Raw genomic sequence first — 21,088 nt, 5'->3', positions numbered from 1 at the left:
TGAAGAAGCAAAGAAGAAGGAAAATTTTTCTAACCAAACCATTGAATAGATGTTTGATTCCTTCATCTGTTTTCACTTAGGATTGATTGATTAATTTCACATAGGATCAGTTGGAACCATGACAATTCCTTGGTTCTGTATTCCCCGTTATTGCTGTTTATAATGACATTTCACCCACTTGACTAGGAAAGGAAAATGTAAAAATGTCTTAAATGCTACTCTAGCAAAGTACAAAATGCTGAGTGAAATAGGTAAACCAAGGGAAAAATATCCAACTTTAGCTATGTGTGTTGCAATGGACGTTGTCTAGAATTGGTTCAGCCTTTGAAGATTTAGCATCAAGGGGCCAAGAGAAGAGGAAGCTTTGGCGCTAATCGGGCAGGGAAGGGAGCGCACCGGGCAGTAGCCAGTGCCAAGCGTGGCCAGAAGGGAGTTTCTTCCAAGTTCTTGGCTAGACTTACAGGACCAGCAACACATGCGATCCCTTTTCTTCGATGCTGAGCTTTGCAAGTTGGCTGAGAAAAGACAGGGTGGGGCGTTACCAGGACTCTCCCGAATATAGTCCCACACCCCTCGACAGCACTCTCCCTTTCACTTACATGCCTTTCCCCTCGCGGACCCACAGTCCTTACTTTGGAAATGAGCAGCAGTCCCTGCGGAAGCCTCTCGATTAGCGCAGCTGGAAAAGTATTTGCAGACGAGCTCGGCGCTGTTTGCTTCCCGAGGTACTGCAGAAGGAAAGGGAAGGGAAGGGTAGGGTAGGGTAGGGAAGGGAAGGGAAGGGAAGCCGTCACATACTAAGCTCACTGGAGAAAAAGTAACGAGCTGCATGCAGTTCCTGAGGATTCTCAGCTCCAGTAAAACTTACAGGGCAGAGGGGCAGGTGGCGCCTCCGTCGCCGCAACTCCTCTCCCGAGACGGAGCTCCGACGCTCTCCAGCAAAATCAGGACCCGGGGCAGTGGACAGCGCGACTTTATAATTAGTCAAAAAAGGAGAAACGCGGGCCGTCCCCCAATCGCTTTCACCCTCCAACTGACGCAGCACCGACGACATCCAGTGGGAGCCTCTGGTGCTCAGGTGGGCAGGGCGTGGGGAGAGGAGAGTTCGTGCACGCCTGCCTGAGGCCAGAAGAAGACGCACGATGCTGCTGTACCCCGGGGTGTGTGGGAAGCTGCTGCTTCATCTGCGCCCTTTCCCAGAGAAACGATCAGTTTCACCCCAGAGTGGCGTGCCCCCTCCCCTGCAGGGGACACGGGACCTCCACACTTCGAATGGGGAACAAGATACTCTATTCTGGTCCCGGGGCTGGATGTCCGAGCCGGTAACACTTCCTCCTTCACATTGGAGGTCTCCGATTTTGAACCCCATCGGGGAAGATGCTGGACATGTGTTAATTGCTTCGAGCACCCGCCAGCTTAAGAGATGACACTGGAAACTTCTGTGGCCTTCAGATCTTTGACAATCTTTATATCATATATATCTCAAAACTCTCTTTCTGTCATCCATCTCCTCCCCTCTCCACCACCCTATAGCTGTTCCACGTAGATGATCCATTCAGGATTTAAACCCACACATGTAGCTAAGTTGATGCATGAAAGGTAAAAAACAATTGCAAATCCAGAGCTGGGCAATAGCTTTATTAGAACCAACCAGAATGCTGACAGATTGTATGCACTTCCAAGTTTTCAGAAATCTAGATGGTACAAAAGATAGGGATGGTACAGAAGGCAGGGTATTGGGTAAGAAATATGACTAGCCTGATGAAGAGTTCTGTTGAACTTTAAAGCTTATATAAACTTGAGAAATTTTTGCTGATTCTCATACAGGTATTGCCCAGCTGTGGATTCCAGAGCTTGTCATTTGTGCAGTGACACACAAGAGGTTCAGCTGGTTGAAAGGGTCCAGCATGGTTTTGTAAGTGCTGTTGCTTGCACAGGTAGAAATGCCATATAATTATAAAATAGTAGAATGGGAAGGGGCCAATAAGGCCATTGAGTTCAACTCCCTGCTCAATGCAGAGCTCGAAATGAAAGCATTCCTAACACATAGCTGTTCAGATGCATCTTGAATGCCTGCAGTATGGAAGAACCCACAACCTCCCTAAGTAATTGGTTCCATTGCTGTACTGCTGTACAGATCAAGAAGTTTTTCATGATGGATAACTAGGCAGATGAATGTTCATCTGGCTTCCTTTAACTTGAGCAGATTATCTTCTAACTGATATTCATTTTCTATGGATAAAGTGCAGACCAGGCATATATCCAAATGACTGATTGTTGAGTGGGGAGAAATAGCCCATACGCTATTTGTTACACATGTCTTTTGGAAGCTCCTATGCCTGCTCTGACATAGTTTCATGATGTGAAGCCAACCAGGAAGGAAAGCATAACATGAACAAGCCTATTGCTACTTCTCACTTGAATATGAGCTCCATGACTGTCTGGTTTGCTTTCCCAGAGTGTGACCTAGCTTTGCATCTCCTTCGTTTCTAGCACAACATATCCATTTTATTCAGGAGCTGAGCACAGGAGACAGTTTAGGTGTTGGATGCCACACAGACATTATCTTTGAGTAGCTACACATGAGGTGGTACTCAATTTGCAAGCACTAAGTATATGTATGGGTAGGGAGGTTGCCCAATTCCCTGTCTGAGCCAGTTGACAATAAGGAAATTCCCCTTAGGGAATGCAGTGAAAGATTCCAGATGCAGAAAGACAGGTCAGAATCTGTGTATTACTGAATGGAAGAGCATCGGGAAGACAGTAAGCTTGCTGTGAGGGGGGGAAGGAGTAATGATAGACACCAACTTGGATGGCTTTAAAAGGTATTTGCCAACAGGTATAAGGATATCAGTGGTACTGGCAGAATAGTTATTAAGTATCTCCAGTATGCCTCCATATACCTCTTGTTGTGAAAAATGAGCAGAAGGATGTGAATTTATTCATGCTTCCCACTGGAACCTGACTGGCCTCTGTGGGAACAGAACTGCTGAATTTGATAGGGGTTGGACTCATCCAGCAGAGCCCTGGATATTATGTTCTTATGTTTGGGTTATTCTGTGCCAGAAGCACAGAAGTAGAGATGACCAAGTCACGAGCATTTTCTGGGAAGGATCAATATCATTTCAAGACAACTTGTTAATTATATACCGACCTGGCAGCTTTGATTATACTCAGAAGCACATAACAGAGGCCTGTAAAAATACTGTCTGAAAACAGATAACTTCCAAATATATATAAATATTTAAGTGGTGTGAAAGGTGAGCCAATCCCTGGAAAAACTGGACACTGTTTCACACATTGCTGAAGAAAACAGAAACATGCAACCAAGTGTTCTTCCAAACACCTGCTTGTCACATTCACACACTGCATTGTTACATATACATCCAAAATATAACTTGTGGAATGCTCTGGAGAGATAATGTGTTCCTAGCAAGCAGAAACTGAGATAAATCAGGTGGCAGAGGGAAGCAGACTAACACAATGAATCTCTCTTTAATGTTTCTAATCCATAAGAAACTATGTAAGGCATTTCCCCTTCTCCTATTTTAAACTGGCTAAAATTCTAGCCAGCTCAGTGGTTTTGCACCTTATGACTATTATGTAAAGTTAAATGGATCTGTGTACAAGCATTGACAACAAATATTTGCTTCAATAAAATAAACGTTCTCTGTAGTTCCATTATGCTCTCTAACAAGAAAGAAAATAATCACAAGAAAGACACTTAAATATGTTGCTTTTTACATTTTAATTTTGGATATATTTAACAGCATACTTCTGACCTTTGTTTTCCAAAAATGAAATATTCTGTCCTTCTCTTCTGCCATGATATCACATCCACAAATCTGTTAAAGTGGGATAAAGGGCTTAACTGCTCTAGTTTGTGGGGCCAGCTGAAAATGTTCTCCAAATATCATTATATTGCCATCCACTGCGCTTATCTTGTACATATTTCAGCTTTGCATGGAAGCATCACAGTTGGTGTCTTTAGGTTTCATGGTCTCTTGACCTCAGTACTTGCATCACATCCATCCAGCCATCCATATAATTGCCAGCTATAGACAGTGTTTCAAGAATCTGCTAAAGTGGGCTCTAGTCCCATGTCATCTTATGCCACAACTTGCCCTGCTGGTCTTTAAAGGTGCTGCAAGTCTCCTCTTTGTGCAATTTCTATGCAGGTATTGCATAAAAATGGTTGCTCCAAGAGGACCAGGATGATTACCTTCTCTCTCCTTATCAGCTGTCAGGGAAACGAGGTTGGCTGAGCTCCTCTGAACTTGAAGAGAAAACAAGTGAATGCCAAAGATACAGACTGAAAAGAAAACATGGGAGCACTGAGTCCTAGTAGCAGGTGAATGTGTGCATGTGTCATGTGTGCATGTCTGTGAGGGGTTAGCCACAGGATGCAAGAAGGAGAAATAAAAGAGACAAAGCCTCAAAATGCTATCAAGACATAGAAAACATTAATAAGATCTATGAAATGTGCCCTGCATTTTGATGTATTCCTTTTGCCGTTTCAAAAGCATCATGCCCTACTGAGGTAGCACAAGTTATTTTCCTTTATCCCTGGGGAAAGTATATGCTTGAACACTGGGCATTTCACAGCTCCTATGAAAAGTTCCTGTTTTGAGGCTTTGCTTCCTCTGCTCACATTTTTCCTTCAAGTCCTAGTTCCAGAGCACAGGCAAAAGGGAGAGATCTGCTGCATTGCATAACAGCTGTTGTGGCCATGCACATTGTATGTGATCCCACCTGCAGTGTTTGCAGCCAGTCTTGCTCACTAGAGGGCACTCACCCACTTGCAAGAGATATTGAGAGCAGTCCTATTCTAAAGAGAGTTTATTCAACACCGGCACTGGGAGAAATACATTCTCTTGGGTGGTGTGTACAATTTAAGGAGGCAAGACATGCCTTATACAGGGAACATGCCTTATACCAAAGGTGTGGAAAAGTGCAGCCTACAGGCTTCAGATTGTCAGATTGTCCCTAAGCCCTCTTTGGTATTCCCCTGAAGTTCAACAAAAGTCCAGTCCCCCAATCCTCCCCCTCAGATCACTCTAGGAGCAGGAGTTATGCTTCCTGTCACAGAGGCTTTTTAAACAGAGTGCCCCATGGGCCACATCTTATTTATAGTCTGTTTTTTCTCCTTACCTTCTTTTTGGGGAAGGAAGGGAAACATCTATGTAACATATAACATCTATGTGACATATCAAGATCATTCAAGCAGAGAGTGGATTAGAAGCAGAAGCAGACGGAGAAGGGAGCGAAAGCAAGGAGGCAGGATTCCTGGATGGCTGGGTGGTTTGAGAACAGATTGAAAGGTTGATCTTATCTGATCAAAAGATCGTGCATCCCTACTTTACAGGTGGTGGTCAAATCACTGGCATCATTAAGAGTACCACAAAAAGGGATGGAGATGCATCCCTTCCTAGGATATTGCAGATCCACTTCACTGAGATAGTGAGCTGATACAGCAATGGTTTCACAGTAAGCAGGGGCAGAAGATGGACCAATTCTCTGGCTTTGTATAAGGCAGTTTTATGTTCTTTGAAACATATATGCACACATGTACACATCCATATCTTCTTTTCTATAGAGATCAGATGGAAACTAGCTGAGTCAGGCTACTAGTTCATGCAGCCAAGAATGATAAAATCTGATTGTCAATAGTTCTGCATACATTGGTCTCTGAAAATGAACAGCCTTTCACTTGAGAAGCAGCCAGCACAGCCTAGTGTAAACACCCTGATAAAATAAGACTGAAAAACCAAATAGACTAAGCTTAGCATGGATTATATTCAGGTAAGATCTCACACTAGCACAGTTGTTACACTGGGTTATTTTAGTGCCACTTGCACACATCTTCCCCATGTATCATGTCCACTGTGTATGATAATGAGATCTTGTTATTTAAGCAGACTTCCTTTTTGTGTTGTATTGATAAAATTTACTCTATATAATACAATCCTCAGTTCACTTGGTAGTGTCTGGGAAGAAAAGTCTTATTTTTACTAGCCAAAATCATAACCATGTAATAGAAGGTTCCTTTAGACTATGCAGTACTAGTCTTTTATTTCAATTTAATATGTGTAGTTACATAGACAAATGAGTTTGTAAATACTTCTGCAAAGGCAGCAGTATTGAACAAGGTAACAAAAATCCAATCTAATGGGATGAAGAGCAGTCTAGAGGTGGGCACTCCCATTTTTGGAGAAGTTACTTGCTCAAGTCCAAAATGCCAGCCCCACTAGGGGAGACATTAGTAGTACTGTGGTAGCCCAAGACAGGCAGACAGACAAGGCAGAAGGGCTCTGTGTTAGTCAAAAATTCAAAGTCAGCCAAAGACCGGGGAATAGGGATTCATGGGCTGGATGGGATTATACTCCCCCCAGATTCAGACATGCAGTTGGTTGCATTTCTGGATTCTACCTAGAACCTGAATGGCCAGAATTGCATTTGCACACTTGAGTTGAATGTAGCAGCTGTTTGCATTCCTTGAGATGCGTGATCTAGCTATGGTCACACATGACTTAGTTATGTCCCATTTGGTCTACTGCAATGTGCTCTACATGGGTCTGCCTTTGAACATTTTTCAGAACATTCAGCTGGTTCAAAATGCTGTGCCTAGACTGGGACTGCTTACAGGGAGCATGCGATTCCCTTGTCACAACATCTTCATCTTCTCTCTCTGTTTCTAGGCATAACTGAAAGTGCTGTTTATGACCTATAATGTGCAATATACCTCGGGAACAGGTTACCTGGAAGACTGCCTTCACCTGTATAAGCCTGTGTGGTTCTCAGGAGATGAGAGGTTTTAAGGAGAGGCACGTTTTATTTCTGGATGGCCTTCAGGAGCACATTTGGTAGAAATGCAAAAGATGGCCTTCTCAGTGACAATTGCAGGCTAAGTTAATTCCTTCTTTGCTCTCTGGACAGCTGCTGTCTTCAAATGGGCCTTTAATAATTAGGTCTGTTGAGCTGGATGCAGTTTGTACTTGTACTGGATGCCATTGAATTTTGAATTGGGTTTTATCAAATTTTGTTAATGATTGTTAACTGCCTTGAGTACCATTTTAGTAGAAAGACCAGGTATACTGTAAATCAAATAATTTTCATGGGATATTTTTGGATATTTTCTGGGACATCATTGAGGAAGAGTCACAGTTTCCCCAGCTCCTAGATTGTGTGTATTCACTATAGAGTGAATCCAAATGAAATTGTTATCAGTGTTGAAAAAGGAAAACAAAAATGCAAGGCCACCATACTTCCTGTAGTAGTATTCTGCTGTTCCAAGAATTTTGTGAATTTCTTTTCTCTTCAGAAAAGGATTTGTTTTATTCCATAGCTGGAAGTGTTTGATGTGTTTTTAAGAAGTGCATTGGATTGTTTCTTGCATACTACTGTGATCCTCACCTCTATTACCACCCTAGTGCTAAGGAGAAATTGCTTTAAATGCCATGAAAACTGATCATCTTTCGAAACTCTAAGGCAAAAGGAAAATTACTCCCCTCCATGTACAGATCATTTTGAAGCTGACATAAAAGTTGACACTAGAATTATAAATCTGGGAGAGCCAGTTATTGTAGTGGTTAGAATGTTGGACTGGGATCTGGGAGATCTGGGTTTTAGTTTCCACTTAGCTACAAAGCTCACTGAGACTTTGGGCAAATCACTGAGTCTCAGCCTAATCTACCTCACAGGGTTATTGTGAGGATAAGATTGAAAGGAGGAGAAGGAAAAGGAAGATTATATAAGCCACTGAGTTCCTTAAAGGAAGAAAAGCTTAACATAAATACAATAAATAAAATATTTCTGCTTGATGCTAGAGCTTCCCTGACAGTTGGCTATCCAGCCTGTGTTTGATTAGCTACAGTCAAAAAACATTTTCTTTCTAATGATTACTTCCATTCTTGAACTGAATTCTATCACATTAAAAGACTTACAATAACATTTCATGAAAATCTGCCCTGTGTTTACATAAATCCATTAGAATTAGTCCTCCCCTGTGGGGCAGCAGAGAACAAGTTTTCGCCTTCTTTTATATGACAGCCCTACTGCCTTGGGATAGGACAGTGAAGTAGCCAGATGTCAGGTAAGAGGAGAAAGTGCTGGTCATACAAATGATCTGCAATAACCAAACATAAGGAAGTCTAGACAACACTTCCTTATGAGATATATAAATATGAGATCAGGCCATAGACTGTAAACTAATACAGGGTACTGGAGTGCCTTTGCTATTAAGATTCTCCTCTGATAAGGCCAGAGCAAATAAAATGGACTGGCCAGTAATAGCCCTATCTCAAATATAATGTATTGTTCATTTCATTTTTACACCACCCAATAACTAAAGCTCACTGGGCAGTTAAAAAAACTTCCCAATAATATGCAACTATTATATTGTATATTTATTTATTTATTTGATTTGTATCCTGCCTTTTTCCTACAAAGGGCTCAAGGCAGCTTACATCTCCTCCTCCATCTTATCCCCACAACAACAACCCTGTGAGGTAGGTTGGGCTGAGAGTCTGACTGGCCCAGAGTCACCCAGTTAACTCCATGGCTGAGCGGGGACTAGAACCCATATCCTCTGAGTCCTAGTCCCATGCTCTTAACCACTACACCACACTATATAATAACAATGATTATTTTTAATAATAGTTAAATTAGTATTTAATTTGAAAAATTTGTTTAACGTTAAACACCTAAAAACAGTTACAATGGCTTATGGGATCTGCTATAAGAACTGGCATTAAATTCCATCATATACCATCCAAAAGCCAAGTGTAAAAAAAGTCTTAACTTCACACTGAAGAGATGACAATGTTGTTACTCGTAGTGGAGAGATCACTCAACAATTGTGGGCCTCCACTAAGAAGGCCTACACCCTTGCTGTCATCCCCCAAGACTCTCTTGGAGGTGGCACCCAGACTAAGATTTCAAGATGACAACTGTAGTATACAAGTAGGTCCATGCCAGAACAAGCACTCTGTCAGGTATTGTGGTTTCTTGACTGGAAATGGCCTTAGAAATGTGAAGACAAACAGAACAACCAGATCAGAATTGGTACTGTATGTTCAGATTCCCCAGTTCTTTCTGTCAATCTGACCAACTCATTTTGTACAAGTTCAGCTTCTGAAAATCTTTAAAGACAGCCACATGCTAGTTGGAGTCTACTACCAACTACCCAGTCATGGAGAAGTTGACGAAACTTTTTGTTAAGTGAATTACCAGTTTCAAAGAAGTTTGATGTAAAAGTAATGGGGAGCTTCAATCACCATGATATCTGTTGGGGGCAAATTCTACCAGCAGTGGCCCTTCCAAGACATTCTTGACATGCATGACTGATAACTTTCTTCTACAGAGTGGAGGAAAGAATGAGAGGATTAGTCATACTAGACTTAATACTGACTAATAGAGATGGTTCAGTAGATATACTGTCAAGAGTGCTTTGGCTGTGGGGAGATATAGAAATGAAATTAATCATAATAATATGTGGAAGTTACAGGAACTCAGAAAGGGAGCACAACATACTTGTCCTTGATGTTAAAAGAAGCAAACGTGAAACATAGCTATATATACACTATGTATTATCAAAAAGCTGATTTTAAAAGACTCAAGGCAATGACAAGTAAGTTCCCATGGCAAGTGGAAAAAAGGAGTCCAAGATAAGTGGGAGTTTTGAAAGAAGGAAAGGCATGTTAAAGGCACGAATACAAACAGTTCCAACAAAAATAAAAGATAAAAGACAAAAGAAGAAATCAGTGTAGCTCCACAACAAACTTCAAACTGATCTAAAAACAAAAGAAGACATGTATCAGGAAGCGGGGGGGAAAAAGTCAGGTGACAAAAGAAGTGTACAGACAGTGGCAGAGAAGTTCATGAATGACATCAGGAGGGCTAAAGCTGAGAATGCGCTGAAGCTGGCAAGGAACAATAAAGGCAACAAAAAGCTTTTTTTTTTTTCCAGGTGCATGAACAGTAAAAGAGAAAAGAAATGGTTGTTCAAATTCTAAATGAGGAGGGCAAATTGGTAACAGATGGAAGAAAAAGGCAAAAGGGCTCAGTTCCTACTTTGACTTAAAAGCAGGTCTATGAGCTCTCTGGCAAAAATGAAGTATAAACTAAAGGGGGCAGGATTGAAGTGTAAGATTATTAAACAAATTTGGAACACCTTCTTTCTTTGAATGAATTTAAATTTCTAGGGATTGATAAATTGCATCCTAGAGGAATAAAGGAACTGAAAGAAGCATAGAAACAGAAATAGAGTGAGTCAGACGGGACCTCCTGGGCCATCTAATCTGATCCTCAGCTCCAGCTGGCTTCCCTTTTGTCATGCCTACCATGTGCATGTCCAGCCTATCCATGGGGCCTCACCACCTCCCGTGGAAGCCCATTCCATACCTTTGGGGTCCTAACTCTCAGGAAGTACTTCCTGACATCCAAATTGAACCTTGGTTCCCTGAGCTTGGCTCCATTGGAACACAAACTCCCAGAGTCATGGTCTATTATCTGTGAGAAATCTTGGAGGATGGGTGAAGTGTCAGATTACTGGAGGAGGACCAGTGTTGTCCCTACCTTCAAAAAGGGAAAAATGGGCTATCCTGGAAACTACCTGAACTATCAGTAAGTCTAACTCCCTGGGGAAATTCTAGAATAGATAATAAAGCAGCCATTTTGTAAACACTTTGAAGGCAATGCAGTGATTGTTAGAAGCCAGAATGGATTTATCAGGAACAAAGCTTGTTCAATGAATCTGATCTTATAGTTTTTATTTGGTAACTCTCCCCCCTTGTGCACTGTGGGAATGCTGTGGACTTCAGTAAACTTTTGGCAAAGTGCCTCATGACATTCAGATCAGCAAACTAGCTAAAAGTAGGCTGTATTGGACAACTATCAGGTGCACCCACATTTGGCTATAGAATTGGATCCAGAGAGTGCTTCTTAATGGCACCTTCCCAGACTGGGAAGAGGCAATGGGGTACCACAAAGCCTAGTTCTGGGACCAGTTCTCTTCAGCATTTTGATTAATGATGGAGGAGCAGGGAATGCTGATCAAATTTGCAGATGGCACAAAATTGGATGGGGTAGCTAATACCCTGGAAGACAGAAACAAAATTTGAAGTGCTCTTAATAGGCTGGAGTGCTGTGCTGAAAGCAGCAGAATACATTTTAATACAGGCAAGTACTTGAAAAGCTGTCACACAGAGGAAGGTTCAGATCTCTTCTTAATCATGTCAGAGTGCAGAGCATGGAATAATGAGCTCAAGTCACAGGAAGCCAGATTCTGGTGGAACATCAGGGAAAAATTTCTGACTCTTAGAGTAGTACAGTGATAGAACCAATTACTTAGAGAGAACATGGACTCTTCCACACTAGTGGCATTCAAGAGGCTGTTGGATAGACATCTGCCAGGGATCTTTAGCTTGGGGCCCTGCATTGAGCAGGGGGTTGCACTTGATAACCTTATAGGTCCCTTCCAGCTCTATCATACTATGTTTCTGGAATACAGCACAAACAAACTTGGAAGTTTTTTTTTTTTTTGGTAATGACACTCTTCCCAGAATAGAACTCTTTCAAGGTAAAGATACAATAATGAAACATTTTTTTCCTTTAAACCTCACAGGGACACATTCAACAGGGCAATTGATAATAGAAGGTCCTCTAGGAAAATGGAGGAACAAACTACCCAGAGCAGGCACCCAACATGGTCTTTGGAATCCTTTAACATATATATGAAAGCCCCTTTCTTGGAACCCTTCCCACAGGGCAGTGGTTGGTAATAGCACTCTAAGGTGAGAGAAAAGTGTGGATGGAGTGTGGTTTTTGCCTGCCTGTAACTCTCTCCATGAATCCATAGGCAGTGGGTAGTACTGGCTGCAGTGCTATTTGCTTCTCTGGCTCCCTTTCCTGGAATCCATAACAAGTGTATGGAGCACAGTGAAATGCCTACAAGGATACTATATTGTTTCTACCTTCAAAATCCTCAATCCACTGCACTCATAATTATATGGATGCATTGCTGTTGTTGTTAGTCATGAAGTCGTGTCCGACCCGTCGCGACCCCATGGACAACATCCTCCAGGCCTTCCTGTCATCCACCATCCCCCGGAGTCCATTTAAACTCACACCAACTGCTTCAGTGACTCCATTTAGCCACCTCATCCTCTGCCATCCTCCTTTTCTTTTGCCATCTATTGTTCCCAGCATTAGGCTCTTCTCCAGGGAGTCCTTCCTTCTCATTAGGTGGCCAAAGTATTTCAGTTTCATCTTCAGGATCTGGCCTTCTAAAGAGCAGTCTGGGTTGATCTCATCTAAGACTGACCGGTTTGATCACCTTGTGGTCCAAGGTACTTGCAGGAGTCTCCGCCAGCACCACAATTCAAAGGCCTCAGTCCTTTGGCGCTCAGCCTTCCTTATGGTCCTGCTTTCAAGCCATACATTGCAACTGGGAAAACCATAGCCTGGACTATATGCACTTTTGTTGGCAGGGTGATGTCTCTGCTTTTTAGTATGCTGTCTAGATTTGCCATGGATGCATTAAACACCTGCAAAGTTAGTTTCAAAATAAATGATGAGATCTTTGTGAAAATTCACTGAGCAGGTTTGTATGTGACAGAAACCCAGAGTAAGAGTTAAGTATGTGTTGTCATTGAATCATGGGTGGTGGTTGTTACATGCACATTCTACGCTATGGTTTAACTGTGGTTAGTAAACCATGAACATCCCATAGTTCACAGCCCAACAACAAACCATGAGTTTTCTTCCTGTGATTCATGCACAACCAGGCCATTAAGTATATATTTCAATTGAGGTTATTAGATGGCATCATGGAGCCTCTTTCTAAGAGACAAAGAACACTTGAATTTTAATAGCCAGAATGTAGTTTTAATTAGCAAAAAAAAAAAAAAAAAAAAAAAATTATTTTAAATAAAAAAAAAAAAAAAAAAAAAAAGATAATTATTTTAAATCTGAAAAAATCCTCTTAAAAAGAATGGGCATATATCAACCTACTAAAAGCTGCAGTTCTGGGAAAGGAAAAGGATTAAAATCCATGTGATGTATAAAATGGATTATTGTGTATAATGCAGGGACAAAAAGGCTTAGCTGAACATTAAAGTTAAAATTGTGGTTGTGGGGGAAGAGCACAATTTGAAGCTGCATTGAAAAGCAGAAACCATAGCATTACAATGTCACTTGGGACAGAGTTCCATCTACTGTGCAGGGGGCACCACACAATACACAGTTAGGCAGATCTTACAATAGATGCATTTCAGTTTCTTAGATTTCAGTTCACAGCTGAAGATTTACATCAAGTGTTATTAAAACTACATCAACCCTGGTAAAGATTGATTAGGCCAAGCTGGAACTAAGCATTGTGTACTAGAGAACAGATGCAATACAGAAAATAAAAGCATGTGGCTTGTTCTTTTCAAATAATATTGTATTAAAATAAATAAATGATAAAACAAAGAAACTGAAACAACTGAAAAAAATTATCAATACAAATGATGAATGCTGAACAATGTATTTTTAATTGAATTGAGAGAAAAGTTCATAGAATTAACAACCATACAGCATTCGTACAGAAATCAGGTCCTTCCAAAAAGATCTGGGTTGACTTTGGAAGGAGGGAGCGATGCTATATGAAAGTAAGCATCATTTATATGGAAAATATACATTTCCATTACTAGCTGTGCTTGTCCTATTCAGATTGCAAATACAACCTCTCCAACTTATCATCAAATACAGGAGGTAGTCCTGTTCTTGTTTCCACAAAGTGCCCTTACTAATAACACCTGCTCACATCAATGAGAAATCCTGTTTTTAGTATTTATTCATTTAAAGCTTTTGTATCCCGCCCTTCACAGTGTCTCAGGGTGGTGACAAATAAATACAGCATCAAGATAATAATATATAAAATCCATCTTAAAAACAGTACTAACATTTAAAATAATGGCAAAATAAAAAGGTTTTGGTCTGGCACTGAAATGAAGAAAGCTGGCTGATGTCTTTCATGCTGCTTTAAACAAAACTGAAACCCTTGGCAAGCAGACTTTACTCTTTATACAGATCATGCAGTTACAGTATTTCTCTTAAGACTGATGAAGTTATGCCCTTTAAAATTTGATTGAGTTTATTGCACTTTCTTCAAAATGCTAATCTTACTGAACAATGAACATATATGGCACTAGTTATTCAGAGTTTAACTGCAGCCAGTAGGGAGTTCAGCACTGAAGAGGGAACTTCAGTCTCTCCCAAATATTTTTTCTGGCCTCCCACTTTCCAGTTATTATTTGCCCTGTGGGGAAAACACATAGAAGCACCTGCTTTCTGTATTTCTTTTTAGCTGCAAGGCAAAGAACAGCTCTGGTAGGGTAAAAAAAAAACCATTGGGGAAATTGTGCAGAAGTAATTTGCTAATTCCACCCTGCTGCTGTGGTCCAGATCTGCTTCTTGGTCCTCACACACAGCTGCAATGAAATCCATTTAAATCTGAGCAGATGATCTGCTACCCTGTCCGCTATTGCCCTGGGTCAGATATGTCTTGAATACTTTTCCACAAAGAATGAAGAATGCATAGCAGGAAATATTTCAAAAAACAAAGGTAAGGACAAGCAGAATAAAGAACGATCATTGAAACTTCCAGACACATTTGGAACACCCCAAATGGCCCTCTGGCATGTAATTGTGGTGCACAGTCTGTGGCTTTTGTTTACATTAGGCTTAATCAAACCTGTTGACAGGAAGGCAGTCAGTAAATGACAATTCCACTGAAATATACAGTGACAATGTAGTCCAAAATCAAAGGCTTTAGCAAATTAGGAGAAGGACCAAGCGCAGGCCGTTGGAGCTGTTTTTAGTAAAAACAATGGCTGTCTCATTTGTGCACTGCCTCCCACACTGTCTGCTCCTGCAGAAGGAATATGAAGGCCAACTAACAGTGAATACTTATCCATGTATGCTCAGAAATACAACTCTCTGAATTCAATGGAACTTATTTCTTTGTGAGGATGCACATGAGATTGCAGCCTAAGGGGTTTCTATCATGGAACAGGTTGTAATAACAAAAAGTCTACAACACTCATTTAATCAACAACTAACTTGGTTGTGGCAAGGATCTTGACAACGTAAGAAGATTTTCAAAGTGTGGATCTTAAGATCCTACTGTAAAAGCAATATATGCTGAGTAAAGGAAAAATGGCAGGAAATGTTAAAAAGGTGTGATCCTATGGCTGCTAGATAGATGGGATGCATAATTGTTCAGAGTCCCAACCCTGTGTTTGGAAATTCAATCTGATGTTGGGCTGTGGCTCTGAACTCAAGGGACACTCCTTTGCCCTTTGCAACGGGTGCAGAAAAGACTGTGCTGGCTGTGATTCCAAGGCTGTAAGAGTGGCCCTGGAGATGCAGCGGGGAAGAGATAGTGTCAGATTTCTAAAAACAAATGAACAAACAAACAAATGAACAAAAAGACAGAGATAGTTTTGACAGTGCAAATTTATTTTTTTTCAAAGGATCCCACGGTACTTCTTGCCTAATTTGATACTTCCTTCCTGTTATTGAAGAATTGTGAGACATTTACTCAGGATGGCACATTACAGTACAGGAATCTCATTTATTTCCTAACTTATATGATGAATTTTGCAATGCTGAGTATCATCAAACGTACTGACACACAGTTCCATGCTTATGGCAAGATGAACATTGGCTGTGTGACAGCATGGATACACTAACAAATACCCCCAATTTAATTATAAATAAGGAAGCATTAAAAGATAAGATGGTGACATTTTGATTACAGAAGATTCAAAGAAAAAAAAACCCATTTTTTTTTACAATTCCTGATTGTTGTGGGAAATGGCTCTGTCAAGGTTAAAACAGGCCATTGGATTATTGCATAGTATGTTTTACTAGGCTCATCACTTAATGCTTGGAGGCCTTGACTCATGAGAAAGAGAAGGAAACCCCCTCCACCACTGTCAGGGAAAGGTCAGATGACCCTCTTTACTATCCATGTAAGCACCAGTGTTGTCTCTACTCTGAATGGAATCAGTGCAGCTTGGCAAGTGAGAAAACTTCATTTTCTTGTGATATGCTCTAGTACATTATGTACTCACCTATACAAAATGGCAATTGCGTCACCAAAATAAAGTGAGTCACTCATGAGTTGGCAGCATGGATAATTCCAGCTCTTCCTTTGAACCCAGAGGGGCTGAGCAGCAAGACAAAGAGTACAATAACAGCCACACACTAGTTAAGAAACAGAATACTCTGAAGTAATGCTTATGTGTTGGATTAGAGTCAATTTGGTTTACTTGTAGGAACTGCACAGCGAGGAAATGAAAACAGCACTGACTGCAGTTCAATAGGCAGGCAAGAATGAATAAAGACCCTTTTAGTCCTAATAGTTTATCTTGCCTCTTCATCTAAGCATAAGGATACACAGTTCAGGGAAATGAGGATTAGACATCCTTAGAATCTAGGTTACCTCTTTGTTTCAATCTGAAACCGGAATCAATTTTGAATAGTCCACTTGTTCACCAGACTTCAATTCTAAGCTTTTTGTTGGTATGTTTTTATTATAATAAGTGTATATGCAGATGTACAGAACATCTGAGTAGCATGGCATATTTGGTACATGACTGTGTACAATCCATTTGTGCATGACTGTGCAGTCCATGACTGTATACCATCACAATATGGACTGTGATGATGCTAATGTAATCTCATAGTCCTAATCTCATGGACAACCTTTTAAAGGCTTGAATGAATTCAATTACCATTGAGGTAAACAGTAGTTCATGGCTAAATCTAACACACACTGACTGATGAAAGTATAATTTTCTTGAATAGCTGGAGGCACTGCTTCAGATTCCTTGGCCTTGTGAAGCAGCAGGAAGGGAGCCAGAGGTCTAGAGCAGAGCCAAAGGAGTGCTTTTGGCTGAAAGGCCTAACAGGTTTTCTGCAAATCCACTGGGGACCGAACCCCAACAGGGTGGCATGCAGCTCCAACTGATAGTCCAAGTTTTCATTCAGTCTCTCCCATACCCTCATACACACACTTATACACTCCGTCACTTTCAGTTGCACACTCACTCATTTGCTCTCTCACACATAAGCATGTGTTCCCTTCCAAACATGCACAAGCAAAGCATATCACCCACAACAAAGTACTGCATTTTTGTAACTCCGTTGAGGCCCTGTTAGGGAGGGAGATGTCACAGCACTGGGGAAAGGTAGGTTAGACTTTCCATCCCCAGCAGTGACTCCTCTGAAAATATTTCGACTCAGTGGAGGCAACTGGCTCTGATGTTAGTGCAGCAGCAATTTAAGGTTCATGGTGCTGAGCCTATTTTGGGATGTGGTTGAGGGGGAGGGGAGGGAGAGAAAGGACTGAAGGAGAAACAACCCCCCCCCCTCTTGACTTTGGGCCCCACTCACTGCCAGTCTACTATCCCTACCTGCTTTTCCCTGCAGGACAATAGACCTCATCCACCCAAAATATTGCCCACCCTTGTTGTGCAGACACAGCCAGAGCACCAGCATGCATTCATGGAAAAAATATCTGAATATTATACAATCTTAGCGGAATTATTCAACTCATTCAGTTCCTGTGGGAAAATTTGCACCACAAATTTCAATCCATTCAAAACTTCTTTTGTTGTTCTGGTTTCTCTAAGCAATCTTGGACAATTGTAGTTTTCTGAGGGTACCTGGGATTTGTTTTGGGAGTCCCCAGCTTTTCTTGGAGCTACAGTTGACCAGTTTACTGACTGATTTATTGATATCCTGCCTTATTCTACATTGCAGATAGAATCTAATATAATCCAAGTATAAGTATGATAATAAATATGTAATAAGAAATGCAATACATAAATAAAGCAGTCAAAGGCAAATAATATAATACTCATATAATATAAGATTCATTCCTGAAGCCTATTAAGGTAAAGAGGTAGAAACTGTTTTATATTTGTAGCACAGATATATCCAATGTTTTATTTGATCATCAGTTTAGTATTTTAAAAGCTGTGATGCCTCTGGAAAGGACTAGAATTAGAGGTTCATCAACATATGATGTGGTGAGTTATGTACGAAATAAGATAGAGTGAGTAAAGCTAGTATATGAAGAGGCTCTTTTATATGCATCCATAGGTAAGATTCCCAGAATAGGGGGCAGGCAGAAGGAGCTAGAAACTTCCATAAGAAGGAGGCTGATACCCCAAGGGCTGATTTGGCATCAAAGATAGCTGTTGTAGTCAAGGCTGGTTGATACAGCAGTGAGAAGGTACAGTCCACTTTCTCCTCCCAGCAACTGACCACACCATCTTGTTTGTTAATTGGGCACAGAGTGTTACTGTGGAAGGAGGAGTTAAACTAAGCTGACAGCTGATGGAAAGAGAGAAACGGAGACAGAAGTGAGAGTGAAGAGGCTGAGCAGTGAAGAGTGAGCTTCTAGTTCTTCCAGCATTCCACAGTATTAATTATGTCTCTTCTCCATACAGTTTGGTTTGGAATTAAATTTAATACTGGACCTCATTGAAACATAGAAACATAGAAAACAGAGCGAGTCAGAAGGGGTCTCCCAGGCCATCTAGTCTGACCTCCAGCACCAGCTGACTCCGCTCACGACATGCCCACCATGTGGACGTCCAGCCTATCCTTGAACACCCGCACTGATGGGGCCTCAACCACCTCCCATAGAAGCCCATTCCACACCCTTGGGGTCCTGACTGTCAGGAAGTGCTTCCTGGCATCCAAATGGAACCTTGGCTCCCTGAGCTTTGCTCCATTGAGTTCCCCCACCTTAAAGATATTTCTGAGGTACCCGTTAACAGGTTGTATGGGTGCCACTGTAGCAGAAGGTCTGCAGCTGTCAGGCACTCCCCATCCTGATCTCAGACTGAGGAGTGGGATTAACCTCCATGCCAGTCATCTCCATCTCCAGAGCCATTTGTTTATTTCAGGTTTGTCTTGAAGGTGAATTGCATATATACCCATAGAGTAAATCTGTCAGAAGAACATAGGTTTATGATTCAAATTTGTTTGGCCATAATCAGATTTTACAGCCAGCAATTCTAGGGCAAAGCAAATCAGCATGGGGCTCGTTACAAGCTATACATTTTTGAGCCAATTTTGAAAGTTGTATCAGGCATCACAATAAGAAAAATTGCTGTTGTGTATGCTGTTGCTATTCTTCCTCCAAGGCAAAAGAAGAAACACTCAGACAACATGTGCAGACTTTTCTTTTCAAACCTAGAGCCATTAAATCATCATCACTGAAACAAAGAGTATGCAATTGGCTTCCAAGTGCACAGATGGCCTAAGGCAATAAAATAACAACCAAGGTATAGAAGCCTGGAATCCAGTTCCTCAACTTTTAGGTAGAAAACCTGGACATCAGTGATGCTCATTTGGGACCTTGACAGTTAAGAATAAAACAGTTCCAAATGTAAGTTTCTGAATTTTGGGGATTCTTGTGGACCAAACATTTTACCAACAAATTTAATGGAATATCATTGGTGTTTAGAACACTAAAGAGATGGGAGCTTAACCTAAGTATAAATAAAATATTTAAAAGAGTTCTTTTCTGAGTTTGGTGAGGATCTTGTTGGGATACAGTGTACATGAACAGGCCAACAAAAGCTGAAAAATGAGTCGGAAATATCAGACTGGTGAAATATCAATAATGGCGAAAGCCTGGTGGTTGAAAAATCTGACAGCTGCCACCTAATATGAGGGGTCTCTGAACCATCACTAGAACTCATGTATGCCTATATGCCAGTGATAGCTGATAGGATTCAGGGTAAAGGAATGGATACACCCAACCTATCTTGGAAAATGGCTTTTTATGTATGGGCCAAGCATATGGAAAACAGTTTGTATTCTGAAACTTTGCAGAAAGCCCATGCTTGAAGTATCAACCACATGAGTTTTCCAGAAGAAATAATCACTGATAGAGGGGAAAAGAGATGGAACTGGCCTGTTAACCTGGATCAGCACAGGTGCTTGCATTCCCGAGTTCTCCTTGGGAGTGTGGTGGTAGGGACTGTCATGACGAGGACCTGCCTTTCAAAATGTACTTCCTCTCCCCTGGAAAAGGTCTACTTCTACCATCCCCATGCAATGTCGATATCATTGGTCCCCTCAGCCCCAGATGTAGAAATTTTGCATGCAGTCATCACGCAGTTCATTTACTGCTTGGAAACCAATGTCAAGATTTGTAACATTGCTTATACTGCCATGCAAAAGCTATTGGCAAGTTCCTCAAAAACTTGCCAGACTCCAATCAGTATACAGCATTTCAGCCCATCTGGGTCTTGTTCATTTACACTTCTGTCACTTGATCTTCTTGGACGTCTGGCAGCCTTTTAAAGGTCAGTGAGCTTAGTGATGATTTAGTGTCAGGATGTTGTACAGTTTGCTCTAAAATATACAGGAGTATCAAGGAACATTATGGTCACGGGGCTAAACTGCATGCTCATTGCCCTTTCATCCATTCTGTAGAATGGGCATTCATGTGCTCTTTTGGCATAGTCTCAGCCTCTACCATCTATGTGGGACTGGAAAACCCAGAGCATAAAATGGAATGCATGTAGCCAAAATCTCATGGTTGAATATTTGATTTTTAAGGGGCCTGCACAATTCTAGTTTATGCTATGTGCATAGGTTGCATCCAGAAGAACAGTTCCCTACATGGATGTCTGAAGATGGCACAGCTAGGGTAGATGTACAAAGGGAGTGAGGAGGGTTGCCTGGTGCACTTGCTATCTTCTCCACACATGGGCCAGGCTGGGTGGACAACATTTCTGATTTGGTCCATTCATAGGCAATACTGGGGAAGAGTCAGCCATTTATTCTCCTAAGTTCCAATCCAGATCAATGTGCTTGAGCAAGAAAGAATACTTGTGGTGTGGCATGGATTAGGATGGCTACTTAGGCTGGCATGGATTAGGATGACCATTCAAATATGGTCCAAACTTGCATGACAGCCCCACCCACAGGAGCACCAGGCAGGGCTGATGGATCTTTGCTGGCTGGCCAGTCACTGAAGTGATACTGGTGTTGGCATGTATAAGGCATGTGTATG

The sequence above is a fragment of the Varanus komodoensis genome, unplaced genomic scaffold (genome assembly GCF_004798865.1).
Source record: "Varanus komodoensis strain SLA01 unplaced genomic scaffold, ASM479886v1 scaffold14_1, whole genome shotgun sequence".
Classification (NCBI taxonomy): domain Eukaryota; kingdom Metazoa; phylum Chordata; class Lepidosauria; order Squamata; family Varanidae; genus Varanus; species Varanus komodoensis.
The sequence above is the reverse complement of the archived record's forward strand: the minus strand, read 5'-3'. Positions refer to the sequence as shown.